We start from the raw sequence: 16,164 nt of genomic DNA on the forward strand, positions 1-16,164 counted from the left end.
GCACATGGACCAGGTTACCAAATTTAAAAAATGTGAAATAATGAAGCCGGGAGTCGTTTTTATTGTTTACAAACACATTTCCTTGACCAGATTATGCCTTTTTATAAACAGTCATTTTCCCATGGCAAGGAGACACTCATTTTCTGTGAGAAAATCATTTAAAAGGAGGAATGCCATCAACGCTAAAAATACATAATGTACGTGTCTGAAAACGCACAGAACATGAAATAGTAGCTTTCTTACCAAGAAACACATGGTTGAAAAACCTATTTTAACGATCTGAGTGTTTGCAGACATGTACAACAGTTATTCTTAAACTATAACGTTTTCAATGAAATCATGTTTCTCATGAGGAGATAAACCGTTTAAAGCAATAAAAACGATTTTCACTGTGTCTGGCATTTTGACCAAGCCACCAACTAGCTAAACAATGACCAGAACTGGTGCAATTACACATTGACATTGGGTGAAAACACGTAACTCTTAAGGATGTGTTGCAGACTTGTTCAATAGATTCATTTTCTTTTGTTTTTGATGAAATTGTGCTTTTCATGTCGAGAAAATGCGTTTAACGCAATAAAAGGATTTAGTGCTTTACGCACATGGTCTAGGTTACCAAATTTAAAAAATGTGACATAATAAAGCGGGGAGTCGTTTTTATTGTTTACAAACACATTTCTTTGACCAGAATATGCTTTTTCTTAAAAGCCATTTTCCCATGGCTAGGAGACACTCATTTTCTGTGAGAAAATGCATTTAAAAGGAGGAATTTCATCAGAAACACTAAAAATAAATATTGTACGTGCCTGAAGACGCACAGAACCTTGAAATAAAAGGTTTCGCACCAAAAAATACATGGGTGAAAGCCCTATTTTAAGGCTCTGAGTGTTTGCAGACATGTACAACAGGTATGTTTACATTATAACGTTTTTAATGAAATCATGTTTCTCTCGACGAGAAAATGCGTTTAAAGCAATAAAAACGATTCACTCTGTCTGGCATTGGACCAAGCTACCAACAACCTAAACAATGATCAGAACTGGTGCAACTACGCTTTGACATTGGGTGAAAACACGTAACTCTTAAGGATATATTGCAGACTTGTTGAATAGATTCATTATCTTTTGTTTTTGATGAAATTGTGCTTTTCATGTCGAGAAAATGCGTTTAACGCAATAAAAAGATTTAGTGCTTTACGCACATGGACTAGGTTACCAAATTTAAAAAATGTGAAATAATGAAGCCGGGAGTCGTTTTTATTGTTTACAAACACATTTTCTTGACCAGAATATGCTTCTTCTTAAAAGCCATTTTCCCATGGCTAGAGTCTCATTTTCTGTGAGAAAATGCATTTAAAAGGAGGAATTTCATTAAAAACACTAAAAACACATATTGTACGTGCCTGAAGACGCACAGAACCTTGAAATAAAAGGTTTCGCACCAAAAAACACATGGGTGAAAGCCCTATTTTAAGGCTCTGAGTGTTTGCAGACATGTACAACAGGTATGTTTACATTATAACGTTTTTAATGAAATCATGTTTCTCTCGACGGGAAAATGCGTTTAAAGCAATAAAAAGGATTCACTCTGTCTGGCATTGGACCAAGCTACCAACACCCTAAACAATGATCAGAACTGGTGAAATTACACTTTGACATTGGGAGAAAACACGTAACTCTTAAGGATGTGTTGCAGACTTGTTCAACAGATTCATTATCTTTTGTTTTGGATGAAATTGTGCTCTTCTTGTCGAGAAAATGCGTTTAACGCAATAAAAAGATTTAGTGCTTTACGCACATGGACTAGGTTACCAAATTTAAAAAATGTGAAATAATGAAGCCGGGAGTCGTTTTTATGTTTACAAACACATTTCCTTGACCAGATTATGACTTTTTAAAAACAGTCATTTTCCCATGGCAAGGAGACACTCATTTTCTGTGAGAAAATCATTTAAAAGGAGGAATGCCATCAACGCTAAAAATACATAATGTACGTGTCTGAAAACGCACAGAACATGAAATAGCAGCTTTCTTATCAAGAAACACATGGTTGAAAAACCTATTTTAACGATCTGAGTTTTTGCAGACATGTACAACAGTTATTCTTAAACTATAACGTTTTCAATGAAATCATGTTTCTCATGAGGAGATAAACCGTTTAAAGCAATAAAAACGATTCACTGTGTCTGGCATTTTGACCAAGCCACCAACTAGCTAAACAATGATCAGAACTGGTGCAATTACACATTGACATTGGGTGAAAACACGTAACTCTTAAGGATGTGTTGCAGACTTGTTCAATAGATTCATTTTCTTTTGTTTTTGATGAAATTGTGCTTTTCATGTCGAGAAAATGCGTTTAACGCAATAAAAAGATTTAGTGCTTTACGCACATGGACTAGGTTACCAAATTTAAAAAAATGTGAAATAATGAAGCCGGGAGTCGTTTTTATTGTTTACAAACACATTTCCTTGACCAGATTATGCCTTTTTAAAAACAGTCATTTTCCCATGGTAAGGAGACACTCATTTTCTGTGAGAAAATGCATTTAAAAGGAGGAATTTCATCAGAAACACTAAAAATACATAATGTACGTGCCTGAAGACGCACAGAACCTTGAAATAAAAGGTTTCGCACCAAAAAACACATGGGTGAAAGCCCTATTTTAAGGCTCTGAGTGTTTGCAGATATGTACAACAGGTATGTTTAAATTATTACGTTTTTAATGAAATCATGTTTCTCGACGAGAAAATGCGCTTAAAGCAATAAAAAGGATTCACTCTGTCTGGCATTGGACCAAGCTACCAACAACCTAAACAATGATCAGAACTGGTGAAATTACGCTTTGACATTGGGAGAAAACACATAACTCTTAAGGATGTGTTGCAGACTTGTTCAATAGATTCATTATCTTTTGTTTTGGATGAAATTGTGCTCTTCTTGTCGAGAAAATGCGTTTAACGCAATAAAAAGATTTAGTGCTTTACGCACAGGGACTAGTTTACCAAATTTAAAAAATGTGAAATAATAAAGCCGGGAGTCGTTTTTATTGTTTACAAACACATTTCCTTGACCAGAATATGCTTTTTCTTAAAAGCCATTTTCCCATGGCTAGGAGACACTCATTCTCTGTGAGAAAATGCATTTAAAACGAGGAATTTCATCAGAAACACTAAAAATACATAATGTACGTGTCTGAAAACGCACAGAACCTTGAAATAAAAGGTTTCGCACAAAAAACACATGGGTGAAATCCCTATTTTAAGGCTCTGAGTGTTTGCAGATATGTACAACAGGTATGTTTAAATTATAACGTTTTTAATGAAATCATGTTTCTCTCGACGAGAAAATGCGTTTAAAGCAAAAAAAAGGATTCACTCTGTCTGGCATTGGACCAAGCTACCAACACCCTAAACAATGATCAGAACTGGTGAAATTACACTTTGACATTGGGAGAAATCACGGAACTCTTAAGGATGTGTTGCAGACTTGTTCAATAGATTCATTATCTTTTGTTTTGGATGAAATTGTGCTCTTCTTGTCGAAAAAATGCGTTTAACGCAATAAAAAGATTTAGTGCTTTACGCACATGGACTAGGTTACCAAATTTAAAAAATGTGAAATAATGAAGCCGGGAGTCGTTTTTATTGTTTACAAACACATTTCCTTGACCAGATTATGCCTTTTTAAAAACAGTCATTTTCCCATGGCAAGGAGACACTCATTTTCTGTGAGAAAATGCATTTAAAAGGAGGAATTTCATCAGAAACACTAAAAATACATATTGTACGTGCCTGAAGACGCACAGAACCTTGAAATAAAAGGTTTCGCACCAAAAAACACATGGGTGAAAGCCCTATTTTAAGGCTCTGAGTGTTTTTAGATATGTACAACAGGTATGTTTACATTATAACGTTTTTAATGAAATCATGTTTCTCTCGACGAGAAAATGCGTTTAAAGCAATAAAAAGGATTCACTCTGTCTGGCATTGGACCAAGCTACCAACACCCTAAACAATGATCAGAACTGGTGAAATTACGCTTTGACATTGGGAGAAAACACATAACTCTTAAGGATGTGTTGCAGACTTGTTCAACAGATTCATTATCTTTTGTTTTGGATGAAATTGTGCTCTTCTTGTCGAGAAAATGCGTTTAACGCAATAAAAAGATTTAGTGCTTTACGCACAGGGACTAGTTTACCAAATTTAAAAAATGTGAAATAATAAAGCCGGGAGTCGTTTTTATTGTTTACAAACACATTTCCTTGACCAGAATATGCTTTTTCTTAAAAGCCATTTTCCCATGGCTAGGAGACACTCATTCTCTGTGAGAAAATGCATTTAAAAGGAGGAATTTCATCAGAAACACTAAAAATACATAATGTACGTGTCTGAAAACGCACAGAACATGAAATAGTAGCTTTCTTACCAAGAAACACATGGTTGAAAAACCTATTTTAACGATCTGAGTGTTTGCAGACATGTACAGCAGTTATTCTTAAACTATAACGTTTTCAATGAAATCATGTTTCTCATGAGGAGATAAACCGTTTAAAGCAATAAAAACGGTTCACTGTGTCTGGCATTTTGACCAAGCCACCAACTAGCTAAACAATGATCAGAACTGGTGCAATTACACATTGACATTGGGTGAAAACACGTAACTCTTAAGGATGTGTTGCAGACTTGTTCAATAGATTCATTTTCTTTTGTTTTTGATGAAATTGTGCTTTTCATGTCGAGAAAATGCGTTTAACGCAATAAAAAGATTTAGTGCTTTACGCACATGGACTAGGTTACCAAATTTAAAAAAATGTGAAATAATGAAGCCGGGAGTCGTTTTTATTGTTTACAAACACATTTCCTTGACCAGATTATGCCTTTTTAAAAACAGTCATTTTCCCATGGTAAGGAGACACTCATTTTCTGTGAGAAAATGCATTTAAAAGGAGGAATTTCATCAGAAACACTAAAAATACATATTGTACGTGCCTGAAGACGCACAGAACCTTGAAATAAAAGGTTTCGCACCAAAAAACACATGGGTGAAAGCCCTATTTTAAGGCTCTGAGTGTTTGCAGATATGTACAACAGGTATGTTTAAATTATTACGTTTTTAATGAAATCATGTTTCTCTCGACGAGAAAATGCGTTTAAAGAAAAAAAAAAAGGATTCACTCTGTCTGGCATTGGACCAAGCTACCAACAACCTAAACAATGATCAGAACTGGTGAAATTACACTTTGACATTGGGAGAAAACACATAACTCTTAAGGATGTGTTGCAGACTTGTTCAATAGATTCATTTTCTTTTGTTTTTGATGAAATTGTGCTTTTCATGTCGAGAAAATGCATTTAACGCAATAAAAAGATTTAGTGCTTTACGCACATGGACTAGGTTACCAAATTTAAAAAAAATGTGAAATAATGAAGCCGGGAGTCGTATTTATGTTTACAAACACATTTCCTTGACCAGATTATGCCTTTTTAAAAACAGTCATTTTCCCATGGTAAGGAGACACTCATTTTCTGTGAGAAAATGCATTTAAAAGGAGGAATTTCATCAGAAACACTAAAAATACATATTGTACGTGCCTGAAGACGCACAGAACCTTGAAATAAAAGGTTTCGCACCAAAAAACACATGGGTGAAAGCCCTATTTTAAGGCTCTGAGTGTTTGCAGATATGTACAACAGGTATGTTTAAATTATTACGTTTTTAATGAAATCATGTTTCTCTCGACGAGAAAATGCGTTTAAAGAAAAAAAAAAAGGATTCACTCTGTCTGGCATTGGACCAAGCTACCAACAACCTAAACAATGATCAGAACTGGTGAAATTACGCTTTGACATTGGGAGAAAACACATAACTCTTAAGGATGTGTTGCAGACTTGTTCAATAGATTCATTATCTTTTGTTTTGGATGAAATTGTGCTCTTCTTGTCGAGAAAATGCGTTTAACGCAATAAAAAGATTTAGTGCTTTACGCACAGGGACTAGTTTACCAAATTTAAAAAATGTGAAATAATAAAGCCGGGAGTCGTTTTTATTGTTTACAAACACATTTCCTTGACCAGAATATGCTTTTTCTTAAAAGCCATTTTCCCATGGCTAGGAGACACTCATTCTCTGTGAGAAAATGCATTTAAAAGGAGGAATTTCATCAGAAACACTAAAAATACATAATGTACGTGTCTGAAAACGCACAGAACATGAAATAGTAGCTTTCTTACCAAGAAACACATGGTTGAAAAACCTATTTTAACGATCTGAGTGTTTGCAGACATGTACAGCAGTTATTCTTAAACTATAACGTTTTCAATGAAATCATGTTTCTCATGAGGAGATAAACCGTTTAAAGCAATAAAAACGATTCACTGTGTCTGGCATTTTGACCAAGCCACCAACTAGCTAAACAATGATCAGAACTGGTGCAATTACACATTGACATTGGGTGAAAACACGTAACTCTTAAGGATGTGTTGCAGACTTGTTGAATAGATTCATTTTCTTTTGTTTTTGATGAAATTGTGCTTTTCATGTCGAGAAAATGCGTTTAACGCAATAAAAAGATTTAGTGCTTTACGCACATGGACTAGGTTACCAAATTTAAAAAAATGTGAAATAATGAAGCCGGGAGTCGTTTTTATTGTTTACAAACACATTTCCTTGACCAGATTATGCCTTTTTAAAAACAGTCATTTTCCCATGGTAAGGAGACACTCATTTTCTGTGAGAAAATGCATTTAAAAGGAGGAATTTCATCAGAAACACTAAAAATACATATTGTACGTGCCTGAAGACGCACAGAACCTTGAAATAAAAGGTTTCACACCAAAAAACACATGGGTGAAAGCCCTATTTTAAGGCTCTGAGTGTTTGCAGATATGTACAACAGGTATGTTTAAATTATTACGTTTTTAATGAAATCATGTTTCTCTCGACGAGAAAATGCGCTTAAAGCAATAAAAAGGATTCACTCTGTCTGGCATTGGACCAAGCTACCAACAACCTAAACAATGATCAGAACTGGTGAAATTACGCTTTGACATTGGGAGAAAACACATAACTCTTAAGGATGTGTTGCAGACTTGTTCAATAGATTCATTATCTTTTGTTTTGGATGAAATTGTGCTCTTCTTGTCGAGAAAATGCGTTTAACGCAATAAAAAGATTTAGTGCTTTACGCACAGGGACTAGTTTACCAAATTTAAAAAATGTGAAATAATAAAGCCGGGAGTCGTTTTTATTGTTTACAAACACATTTCCTTGACCAGAATATGCTTTTTCTTAAAAGCCATTTTCCCATGGCTAGGAGACACTCATCTCTGTGAGAAAATGCATTTAAAAGGAGGAATTTCATCAGAAACACTAAAAATACATATTGTACGTGCCTGAAGACGCACAGAACCTTGAAATAAAAGGTTTCGCAAAAAAAACACATGGGTGAAATCCCTATTTTAAGGCTCTGAGTGTTTGCAGATATGTACAACAGGTATGTTTAAATTATAACGTTTTTAATGAAATCATGTTTCTCTCGACGAGAAAATGCGTTTAAAGCAAAAAAAAGGATTCACTCTGTCTGGCATTGGACCAAGCTACCAACACCCTAAACAATGATCAGAACTGGTGAAATTACACTTTGACATTGGGAGAAAACACGTAACTCTTAAGGATGTGTTGCAGACTTGTTCAATAGATTCATTTTCTTTTGTTTTTGATGAAATTGTGCTTTTCATGTCGAGAAAATGCGTTTAACGCAATAAAAAGATTTAGTGCTTTACGCACAGGGACTAGTTTACCAAATTTAAAAAATGTGAAATAATAAAGCCGGGAGTCGTTTTTATTGTTTACAAACACATTTCCTTGACCAGAATATGCTTTTTCTTAAAAGCCATTTTCCCATGGCTAGGAGACACTCATTCTCTGTGAAAAAATGCATTTAAAAGGAGGAATTTCATCAGAAACACTAAAAATACATAATGTACGTGTCTGAAAACGCACAGAACATGAAATAGTAGCTTTCTTACCAAGAAACACATGGTTGAAAAACCTATTTTAACGATCTGAGTGTTTGCAGACATGTACAGCAGTTATTCTTAAACTATAACGTTTTCAATGAAATCATGTTTCTCATGAGGAGATAAACCGTTTAAAGCAATAAAAACGATTCACTGTGTCTGGCATTTTGACCAAGCCACCAACTAGCTAAACAATGATCAGAACTGGTGCAATTACACATTGACATTGGGTGAAAACACGTAACTCTTAAGGATGTGTTGCAGACTTGTTCAATAGATTCATTTTCTTTTGTTTTTGATGAAATTGTGCTTTTCATGTCGAGAAAATGCGTTTAACGCAATAAAAAGATTTAGTGCTTTACGCACATGGACTAGGTTACCAAATTTAAAAAAATGTGAAATAATGAAGCCGGGAGTCGTTTTTATTGTTTACAAACACATTTCCTTGACCAGATTATGCCTTTTTAAAAACAGTCATTTTCCCATGGTAAGGAGACACTCATTTTCTGTGAGAAAATGCATTTAAAAGGAGGAATTTCATCAGAAACACTAAAAATACATATTGTACGTGCCTGAAGACGCACAGAACCTTGAAATAAAAGGTTTCGCACCAAAAAACACATGGGTGAAAGCCCTATTTTAAGGCTCTGAGTGTTTGCAGATATGTACAACAGGTATGTTTAAATTATTACGTTTTTAATGAAATCATGTTTCTCTCGACGAGAAAATGCGCTTAAAGCAATAAAAAGGATTCACTCTGTCTGGCATTGGACCAAGCTACCAACAACCTAAACAATGATCAGAACTGGTGAAATTACGCTTTGACATTGGGAGAAAACACATAACTCTTAAGGATGTGTTGCAGACTTGTTCAATAGATTCATTATCTTTTGTTTTGGATGAAATTGTGCTCTTCTTGTCGAGAAAATGCGTTTAACGCAATAAAAAGATTTAGTGCTTTACGCAGAGGGACTAGTTTACCAAATTTAAAAAATGTGAAATAATAAAGCCGGGAGTCGTTTTTATTGTTTACAAACACATTTCCTTGACCAGAATATGCTTTTTCTTAAAAGCCATTTTCCCATGGCTAGGAGACACTCATTCTCTGTGAGAAAATGCATTTAAAAGGAGGAATTTCATCAGAAACACTAAAAATACATATTGTACGTGCCTGAAGACGCACAGAACCTTGAAATAAAAGGTTTCGCACAAAAAACACATGGGTGAAATCCCTATTTTAAGGCTCTGAGTGTTTGCAGATATGTACAACAGGTATGTTTAAATTATAACGTTTTTAATGAAATCATGTTTCTCTCGACGAGAAAATGCGTTTAAAGCAAAAAAAAGGATTCACTCTGTCTGGCATTGGACCAAGCTACCAACACCCTAAACAATGATCAGAACTGGTGAAATTACACTTTGACATTGGGAGAAAACACGTAACTCTTAAGGATGTGTTGCAGACTTGTTCAATAGATTCATTATCTTTTGTTTTGGATGAAATTGTGCTCTTCTTGTCGAAAAAATGCGTTTAACGCAATAAAAAGATTTAGTGCTTTACGCACATGGACTAGGTTACCAAATTTAAAAAATGTGAAATAATGAAGCCGGGAGTCGTTTTTATTGTTTACAAACACATTTCCTTGACCAGATTATGCCTTTTAAAAACAGTCATTTTCCCATGGCAAGGAGACACTCATTTTCTGTGAGAAAATGCATTTAAAAGGAGGAATTTCATCAGAAACACTAAAAATACATAATGTACGTGCCTGAAGACGCACAGAACCTTGAAATAAAAGGTTTCGCACCAAAAAACACATGGGTGAAAGCCCTATTTTAAGGCTCTGAGTGTTTGCAGATATGTACAACAGGTATGTTTACATTATAACGTTTTTAATGAAATCATGTTTCTCTCGACGAGAAAATGCGTTTAAAGCAAAAAAAAGGATTCACTCTGTCTGGCATTGGACCAAGCTACCAACACCCTAAACAATGATCAGAACTGGTGAAATTACACTTTGACATTGGGAGAAAACACATAACTCTTAAGGATGTGTTGCAGACTTGTTCAACAGATTCATTATCTTTTGTTTTGGATCAAATTGTGCTCTTCTTGTCGAGAAAATGCGTTTAACGCAATAAAAAGATTTAGTGCTTTACGCACATGGACTAGGTTACCAAATTTAAAAAATGTGAAATAATGAAGCCGGGAGTCGTTTTTATTGTTTACAAACACATTTCCTTGACCAGATTATGCCTTTTAAAAAACAGTCATTTTCCCATGGCAAGGAGACACTCATTTTCTGTGAGAAAATATTTAAAAGGAGGAATGCCATCAACGCTAAAAATACATAATGTACGTGTCTGAAAACGCACAGAACATGAAATAGTAGCTTTCTTACCAAGAAACACATGGTTGAAAAACCTATTTTAACGATCTGAGTGTTTGCAGACATGTACAACAGTTATTCTTAAACTATAACGTTTTCAATGAAACCATGTTTCTCATTAGGAGATAAACCGTTTAAAGCAATAAAAACGATTCACTGTGTCTGGCATTTTGACCAAGCCACCAACTAGCTAAACAATGATCAGAACTGGTGCAATTACACATTGACATTGGGTGAAAACACGTAACTCTTAAGGATGTGTTGCAGACTTGTTCAATAGATTCATTTTCTTTTGTTTTTGATGAATTTGTGCTTTTCATGTCGAGAAAATGCGTTTAACGCAATAAAAAGATTTAGTGCTTTACGCACATGGACTAGGTTACCAAATTTAAAAAAATGTGAAATAATGAAGCCGGGAGTCGTTTTAATTGTTTACAAACACATTTCCTTGACCAGATTATGTCTTTTTAAAAACAGTCATTTTCCCATGGTAAGGAGACACTCATTTTCTGTGAGAAAATACATTTAAAAGGAGGAATTTCATCAGAAACACTAAAAATACATATTGTGCGTGCCTGAAGACGCACAGAACCTTGAAATAAAAGGTTTCGCACCAAAAACACATGGGTGAAAGCCCTATTTTAAGGCTCTGATTGTTTGCAGATTTGTACAACAGGTATGTTTAAATTATAACGTTTTTAATGAAATCATGTTTCTCTCGACGAGAAAATGCGTTTAAAGCAAAAAAAGATTCACTCTGTCTGGCATTGGACCAAGCTACCAACACCCTAAACAATGATCAGAACTGGTGCAACTACACTTTGACATTGGGAGAAAACACAGAACTCTTAAGGATGTGTTGCAGACTTGTTCAATAGATTCATTATCTTTTGTTTTGGATGAAATTGTGCTCTTCTTGTCGAGAAAATGCGTTTAACGCAATAAAAAGATTTAGTGCTTTACGCACATGGACTAGCTTACCAAATTTAAAAAATGTGAAATAATAAAGCCGGGAGTCGTTTTTATTGTTTACAAACACATTTCCTTGACCAGATTATGCCTTTTTAAAAACAGTCATTTTCCCATGGCAAGGAGACACTCATTTTCTGTGAGAAAATGCATTTAAAAGGAGGAATTTCATCAGAAACACTAAAAATACATATTGTACGTGCCTGAAGACGCACAGAACCTTGAAATAAAAGGTTTCGCACCAAAAAACACATGGGTGAAAGCCCTATTTTAAGGCTCTGAGTGTTTGCAGACATGTACAACAGGTATGTTTACATTATAACGTTTTTAATGAAATCATGTTTCTCTCGACGAGAAAATGCGTTTAAAGCAATAAAAAGGATTCACTCTGTCTGGCATTGGACCAAGCCTACCAACACCCTAAACAATGATCAGAACTGGTGAAATTACACTTTGACATTGGGAGAAAACACATAACTCTTAAGGATGTGTTGCAGACTTGTTCAATAGATTCATTATCTTTTGTTTTGGATGAAATTGTGCTCTTCTTGTCGAGAAAATGCGTTTAACGCAATAAAAAGATTTAGTGCTTTACGCACATGGACTAGCTTACCAAATTTAAAAAATGTGAAATAATGAAGCCGGGAGTCGTTTTTATTGTTTACAAACACATTTCCTTGACCAGATTATGCCTTTTTAAAAACAGTCATTTTCCCATGGCAAGGAGACACTCATTTTCTTTGAGAAAATGCATTTAAAAGGAGGAATTTCATCAGAAACACTAAAAATACATATTGTACGTGCCTGAAGACGCACAGAACCTTGAAATAAAAGGTTTCGCACCAAAAAACACATGGGTGAAAGCCCTATTTTAAGGCTCTGAGTGTTTGCAGATATGTACAACAGGTATGTTTACATTATAACGTTTTTAATGAAATCATGTTTCTCACGACGAGAAAATGCGTTTAAAGCAATAAAAAGGATTCACTCTGTCTGGCATTGGACCAAGCCTACCAACACCCTAAACAATGATCAGAACTGGTGAAATTACACTTTGACATTGGGAGAAAACACATAACTCTTAAGGATGTGTTGCAGACTTGTTCAATAGATTCATTATCTTTTGTTTTGGATGAAATTGTGCTCTTCTTGTCGAGAAAATGCGTTTAACGCAATAAAAAGATTTAGTGCTTTACGCACATGGACTAGCTTACCAAATTTAAAAAATGTGAAATAATGAAGCCGGGAGTCGTTTTTATTGTTTACAAACACATTTCCTTGACCAGATTATGCCTTTTTAAAAACAGTCATTTTCCCATGGCAAGGAGACACTCATTTTCTTTGAGAAAATGCATTTAAAAGGAGGAATTTCATCAGAAACACTAAAAATACATATTGTACGTGCCTGAAGACGCACAGAACCTTGAAATAAAAGGTTTCGCACCAAAAAACACATGGGTGAAAGCCCTATTTTAAGGCTCTGAGTGTTTTTAGATATGTACAACAGGTATGTTTACATTATAACGTTTTTAATGAAATCATGTTTCTCTCGACGAGAAAATGCGTTTAAAGCAATAAAAAGGATTCACTCTGTCTGGCATTGGACCAAGCCTACCAACACCCTAAACAATGATCAGAACTGGTGAAATTACACTTTGACATTGGGAGAAAACACATAACTCTTAAGGATGTGTTGCAGACTTGTTCAATAGATTCATTATCTTTTGTTTTGGATGAAATTGTGCTCTTCTTGTCGAGAAAATGCGTTTAACGCAATAAAAAGATTTAGTGCTTTACGCACATGGACTAGCTTACCAAATTTAAAAAATGTGAAATAATGAAGCCGGGAGTCGTTTTTATTGTTTACAAACACATTTCCTTGACCAGATTATGCCTTTTTAAAAACAGTCATTTTCCCATGGCAAGGAGACACTCGTTTTCTGTGAGAAAATGCATTTAAAAGGAGGAATTTCATCAGAAACACTAAAAATACATATTGTACGTGCCTGAAGACGCACAAAACCTTGAAATAAAAGGTTTCGCACCAAAAAACACATGGGTGAAAGCCCTATTTTAAGGCTCTGAGTGTTTGCAGACATGTACAACAGGTATGTTTACATTATAACGTTTTTAATGAAATCATGTTTCTCTCGACGAGAAAATGCGTTTAAAGCAATAAAAAGGATTCACTCTGTCTGGCATTGGACCAAGCTACCAACACCCTAAACAATGATCAGAACTGGTGAAATTACACTTTGACATTGGGAGAAAACACGTAACTCTTAAGGATGTGTTGCAGACTTGTTCAATAGATTCATTATCTTTTGTTTTGGATGAAATTGTGCTCTTCTTGTCGAGAAAATGCGTTTAACGCAATAAAAAGATTTAGTGCTTTACGCACATGGACTAGCTTACCAAATTTAAAAAATGTGAAATAATGAAGCCGGGAGTCGTTTTTATTGTTTACAAACACATTTCCTTGACCAGATTATGCCTTTTTAAAAACAGTCATTTTCCCATGGCAAGGAGACACTCATTTTCTTTGAGAAAATGCATTTAAAAGGAGGAATTTCATCAGAAACACTAAAAATACATATTGTACGTGCCTGAAGACGCACAGAACTTTGAAATAAAAGGTTTCGCACCAAAAAACACATGGGTGAAAGCCCTATTTTAAGGTTCTGAGTGTTTGCAGATATGTACAACAGGTATGTTTACATTATAACGTTTTTAATGAAATCATGTTTCTCTCGACGAGAAAATGCGTTTAAAGCAATAAAAAGGATTCACTCTGTCTGGCATTGGACCAAGCCTACCAACACCCTAAACAATGATCAGAACTGGTGAAATTACACTTTGACATTGGGAGAAAACACATAACTCTTAAGGATGTGTTGCAGACTTGTTCAATAGATTCATTATCTTTTGTTTTGGATGAAATTGTGCTCTTCTTGTCGAGAAAATGCGTTTAACGCAATAAAAAGATTTAGTGCTTTACGCACATGGACTAGCTTACCAAATTTAAAAAATGTGAAATAATGAAGCCGGGAGTCGTTTTTATTGTTTACAAACACATTTCCTTGACCAGATTATGCCTTTTTAAAAACAGTCATTTTCCCATGGCAAGGAGACACTCGTTTTCTGTGAGAAAATGCATTTAAAAGGAGGAATTTCATCAGAAACACTAAAAATACATATTGTACGTGCCTGAAGACGCACAAAACCTTGAAATAAAAGGTTTCGCACCAAAAAACACATGGGTGAAAGCCCTATTTTAAGGCTCTGAGTGTTTGCAGACATGTACAACAGGTATGTTTACATTATAACGTTTTTAATGAAATCATGTTTCTCTCGACGAGAAAATGCGTTTAAAGCAATAAAAAGGATTCACTCTGTCTGGCATTGGACCAAGCTACCAACACCCTAAACAATGATCAGAACTGGTGAAATTACACTTTGACATTGGGAGAAAACACGTAACTCTTAAGGATGTGTTGCAGACTTGTTCAACAGATTCATTATCTTTTGTTTTGGATGAAATTGTGCTCTTCTTATCGAGAAAATGCGTTTAACGCAATAAAAAGATTTAGTGCTTTACGCACATGGACTAGGTTACCAAATTTAAAAAATGTGAAATAATGAAGCCGGGAGTCGTTTTTATTGTTTACAAACACATTTCCTTGACCAGATTATGCCTTTTTAAAAACAGTCATTTTCCCATGGCAAGGAGACACTCATTTTCTGTGAGAAAATGCATTTAAAAGGAGGAATTTCATCAGAAACACTAAAAATACATATTGTACGTGCCTGAAGACGCACAGAACCTTGAAATAAAAGGTTTCGCACCAAAAAACACATGGGTGAAAGCCCTATTTTAAGGCTCTGAGTGTTTGCAGACATGTACAACAGGTATGTTTACATTATAACGTTTTTAATGAAATCATGTTTCTCTCGACGAGAAAATGCGTTTAAAGCAATAAAAAGGATTCACTCTGTCTGGCATTGGACCAAGCTACCAACACCCTAAACAATGATCAGAACTGGTGAAATTACACTTTGACATTGGGAGAAAACACGTAACTCTTAAGGATGTGTTGCAGACTTGTTCAATAGATTCATTATCTTTTGTTTTGGATGAAATTGTGCTCTTCTTGTCGAGAAAATGCGTTTAACGCAATAAAAAGATTTAGTGCTTTACGCACATGGACTAGCTTACCAAATTTAAAAAATGTGAAATAATGAAGCCGGGAGTCGTTTTTATTGTTTACAAACACATTTCCTTGACCAGATTATGCCTTTTTAAAAACAGTCATTTTCCCATGGCAAGGAGACACTCATTTTCTTTGAGAAAATGCATTTAAAAGGAGGAATTTCATCAGAAACACTAAAAATACATATTGTACGTGCCTGAAGACGCACAGAACCTTGAAATAAAAGGTTTCGCACCAAAAAACACATGGGTGAAAGCCCTATTTTGAGGCTCTGAGTGTTTTTAGATATGTACAACAGGTATGTTTACATTATAACGTTTTTAATGAAATCATGTTTCTCTCGACGAGAAAATGCGTTTAAAGCAATAAAAAGGATTCACTCTGTCTGGCATTGGACCAAGCCTACCAACACCCTACACAATGATCAGAACTGGTGAAATTACACTTTGACATTGGGAGAAAACACATAACTCTTAAGGATGTGTTGCAGACTTGTTCAATAGATTCATTATCTTTTGTTTTGGATGAAATTGTGCTCTTCTTGTCGAGAAAATGCGTTTAACGCAATAA

This window comes from Lampris incognitus, chromosome 7 (assembly GCF_029633865.1).
Source record: "Lampris incognitus isolate fLamInc1 chromosome 7, fLamInc1.hap2, whole genome shotgun sequence".
In the NCBI taxonomy this organism is placed as follows: domain Eukaryota; kingdom Metazoa; phylum Chordata; class Actinopteri; order Lampriformes; family Lampridae; genus Lampris; species Lampris incognitus.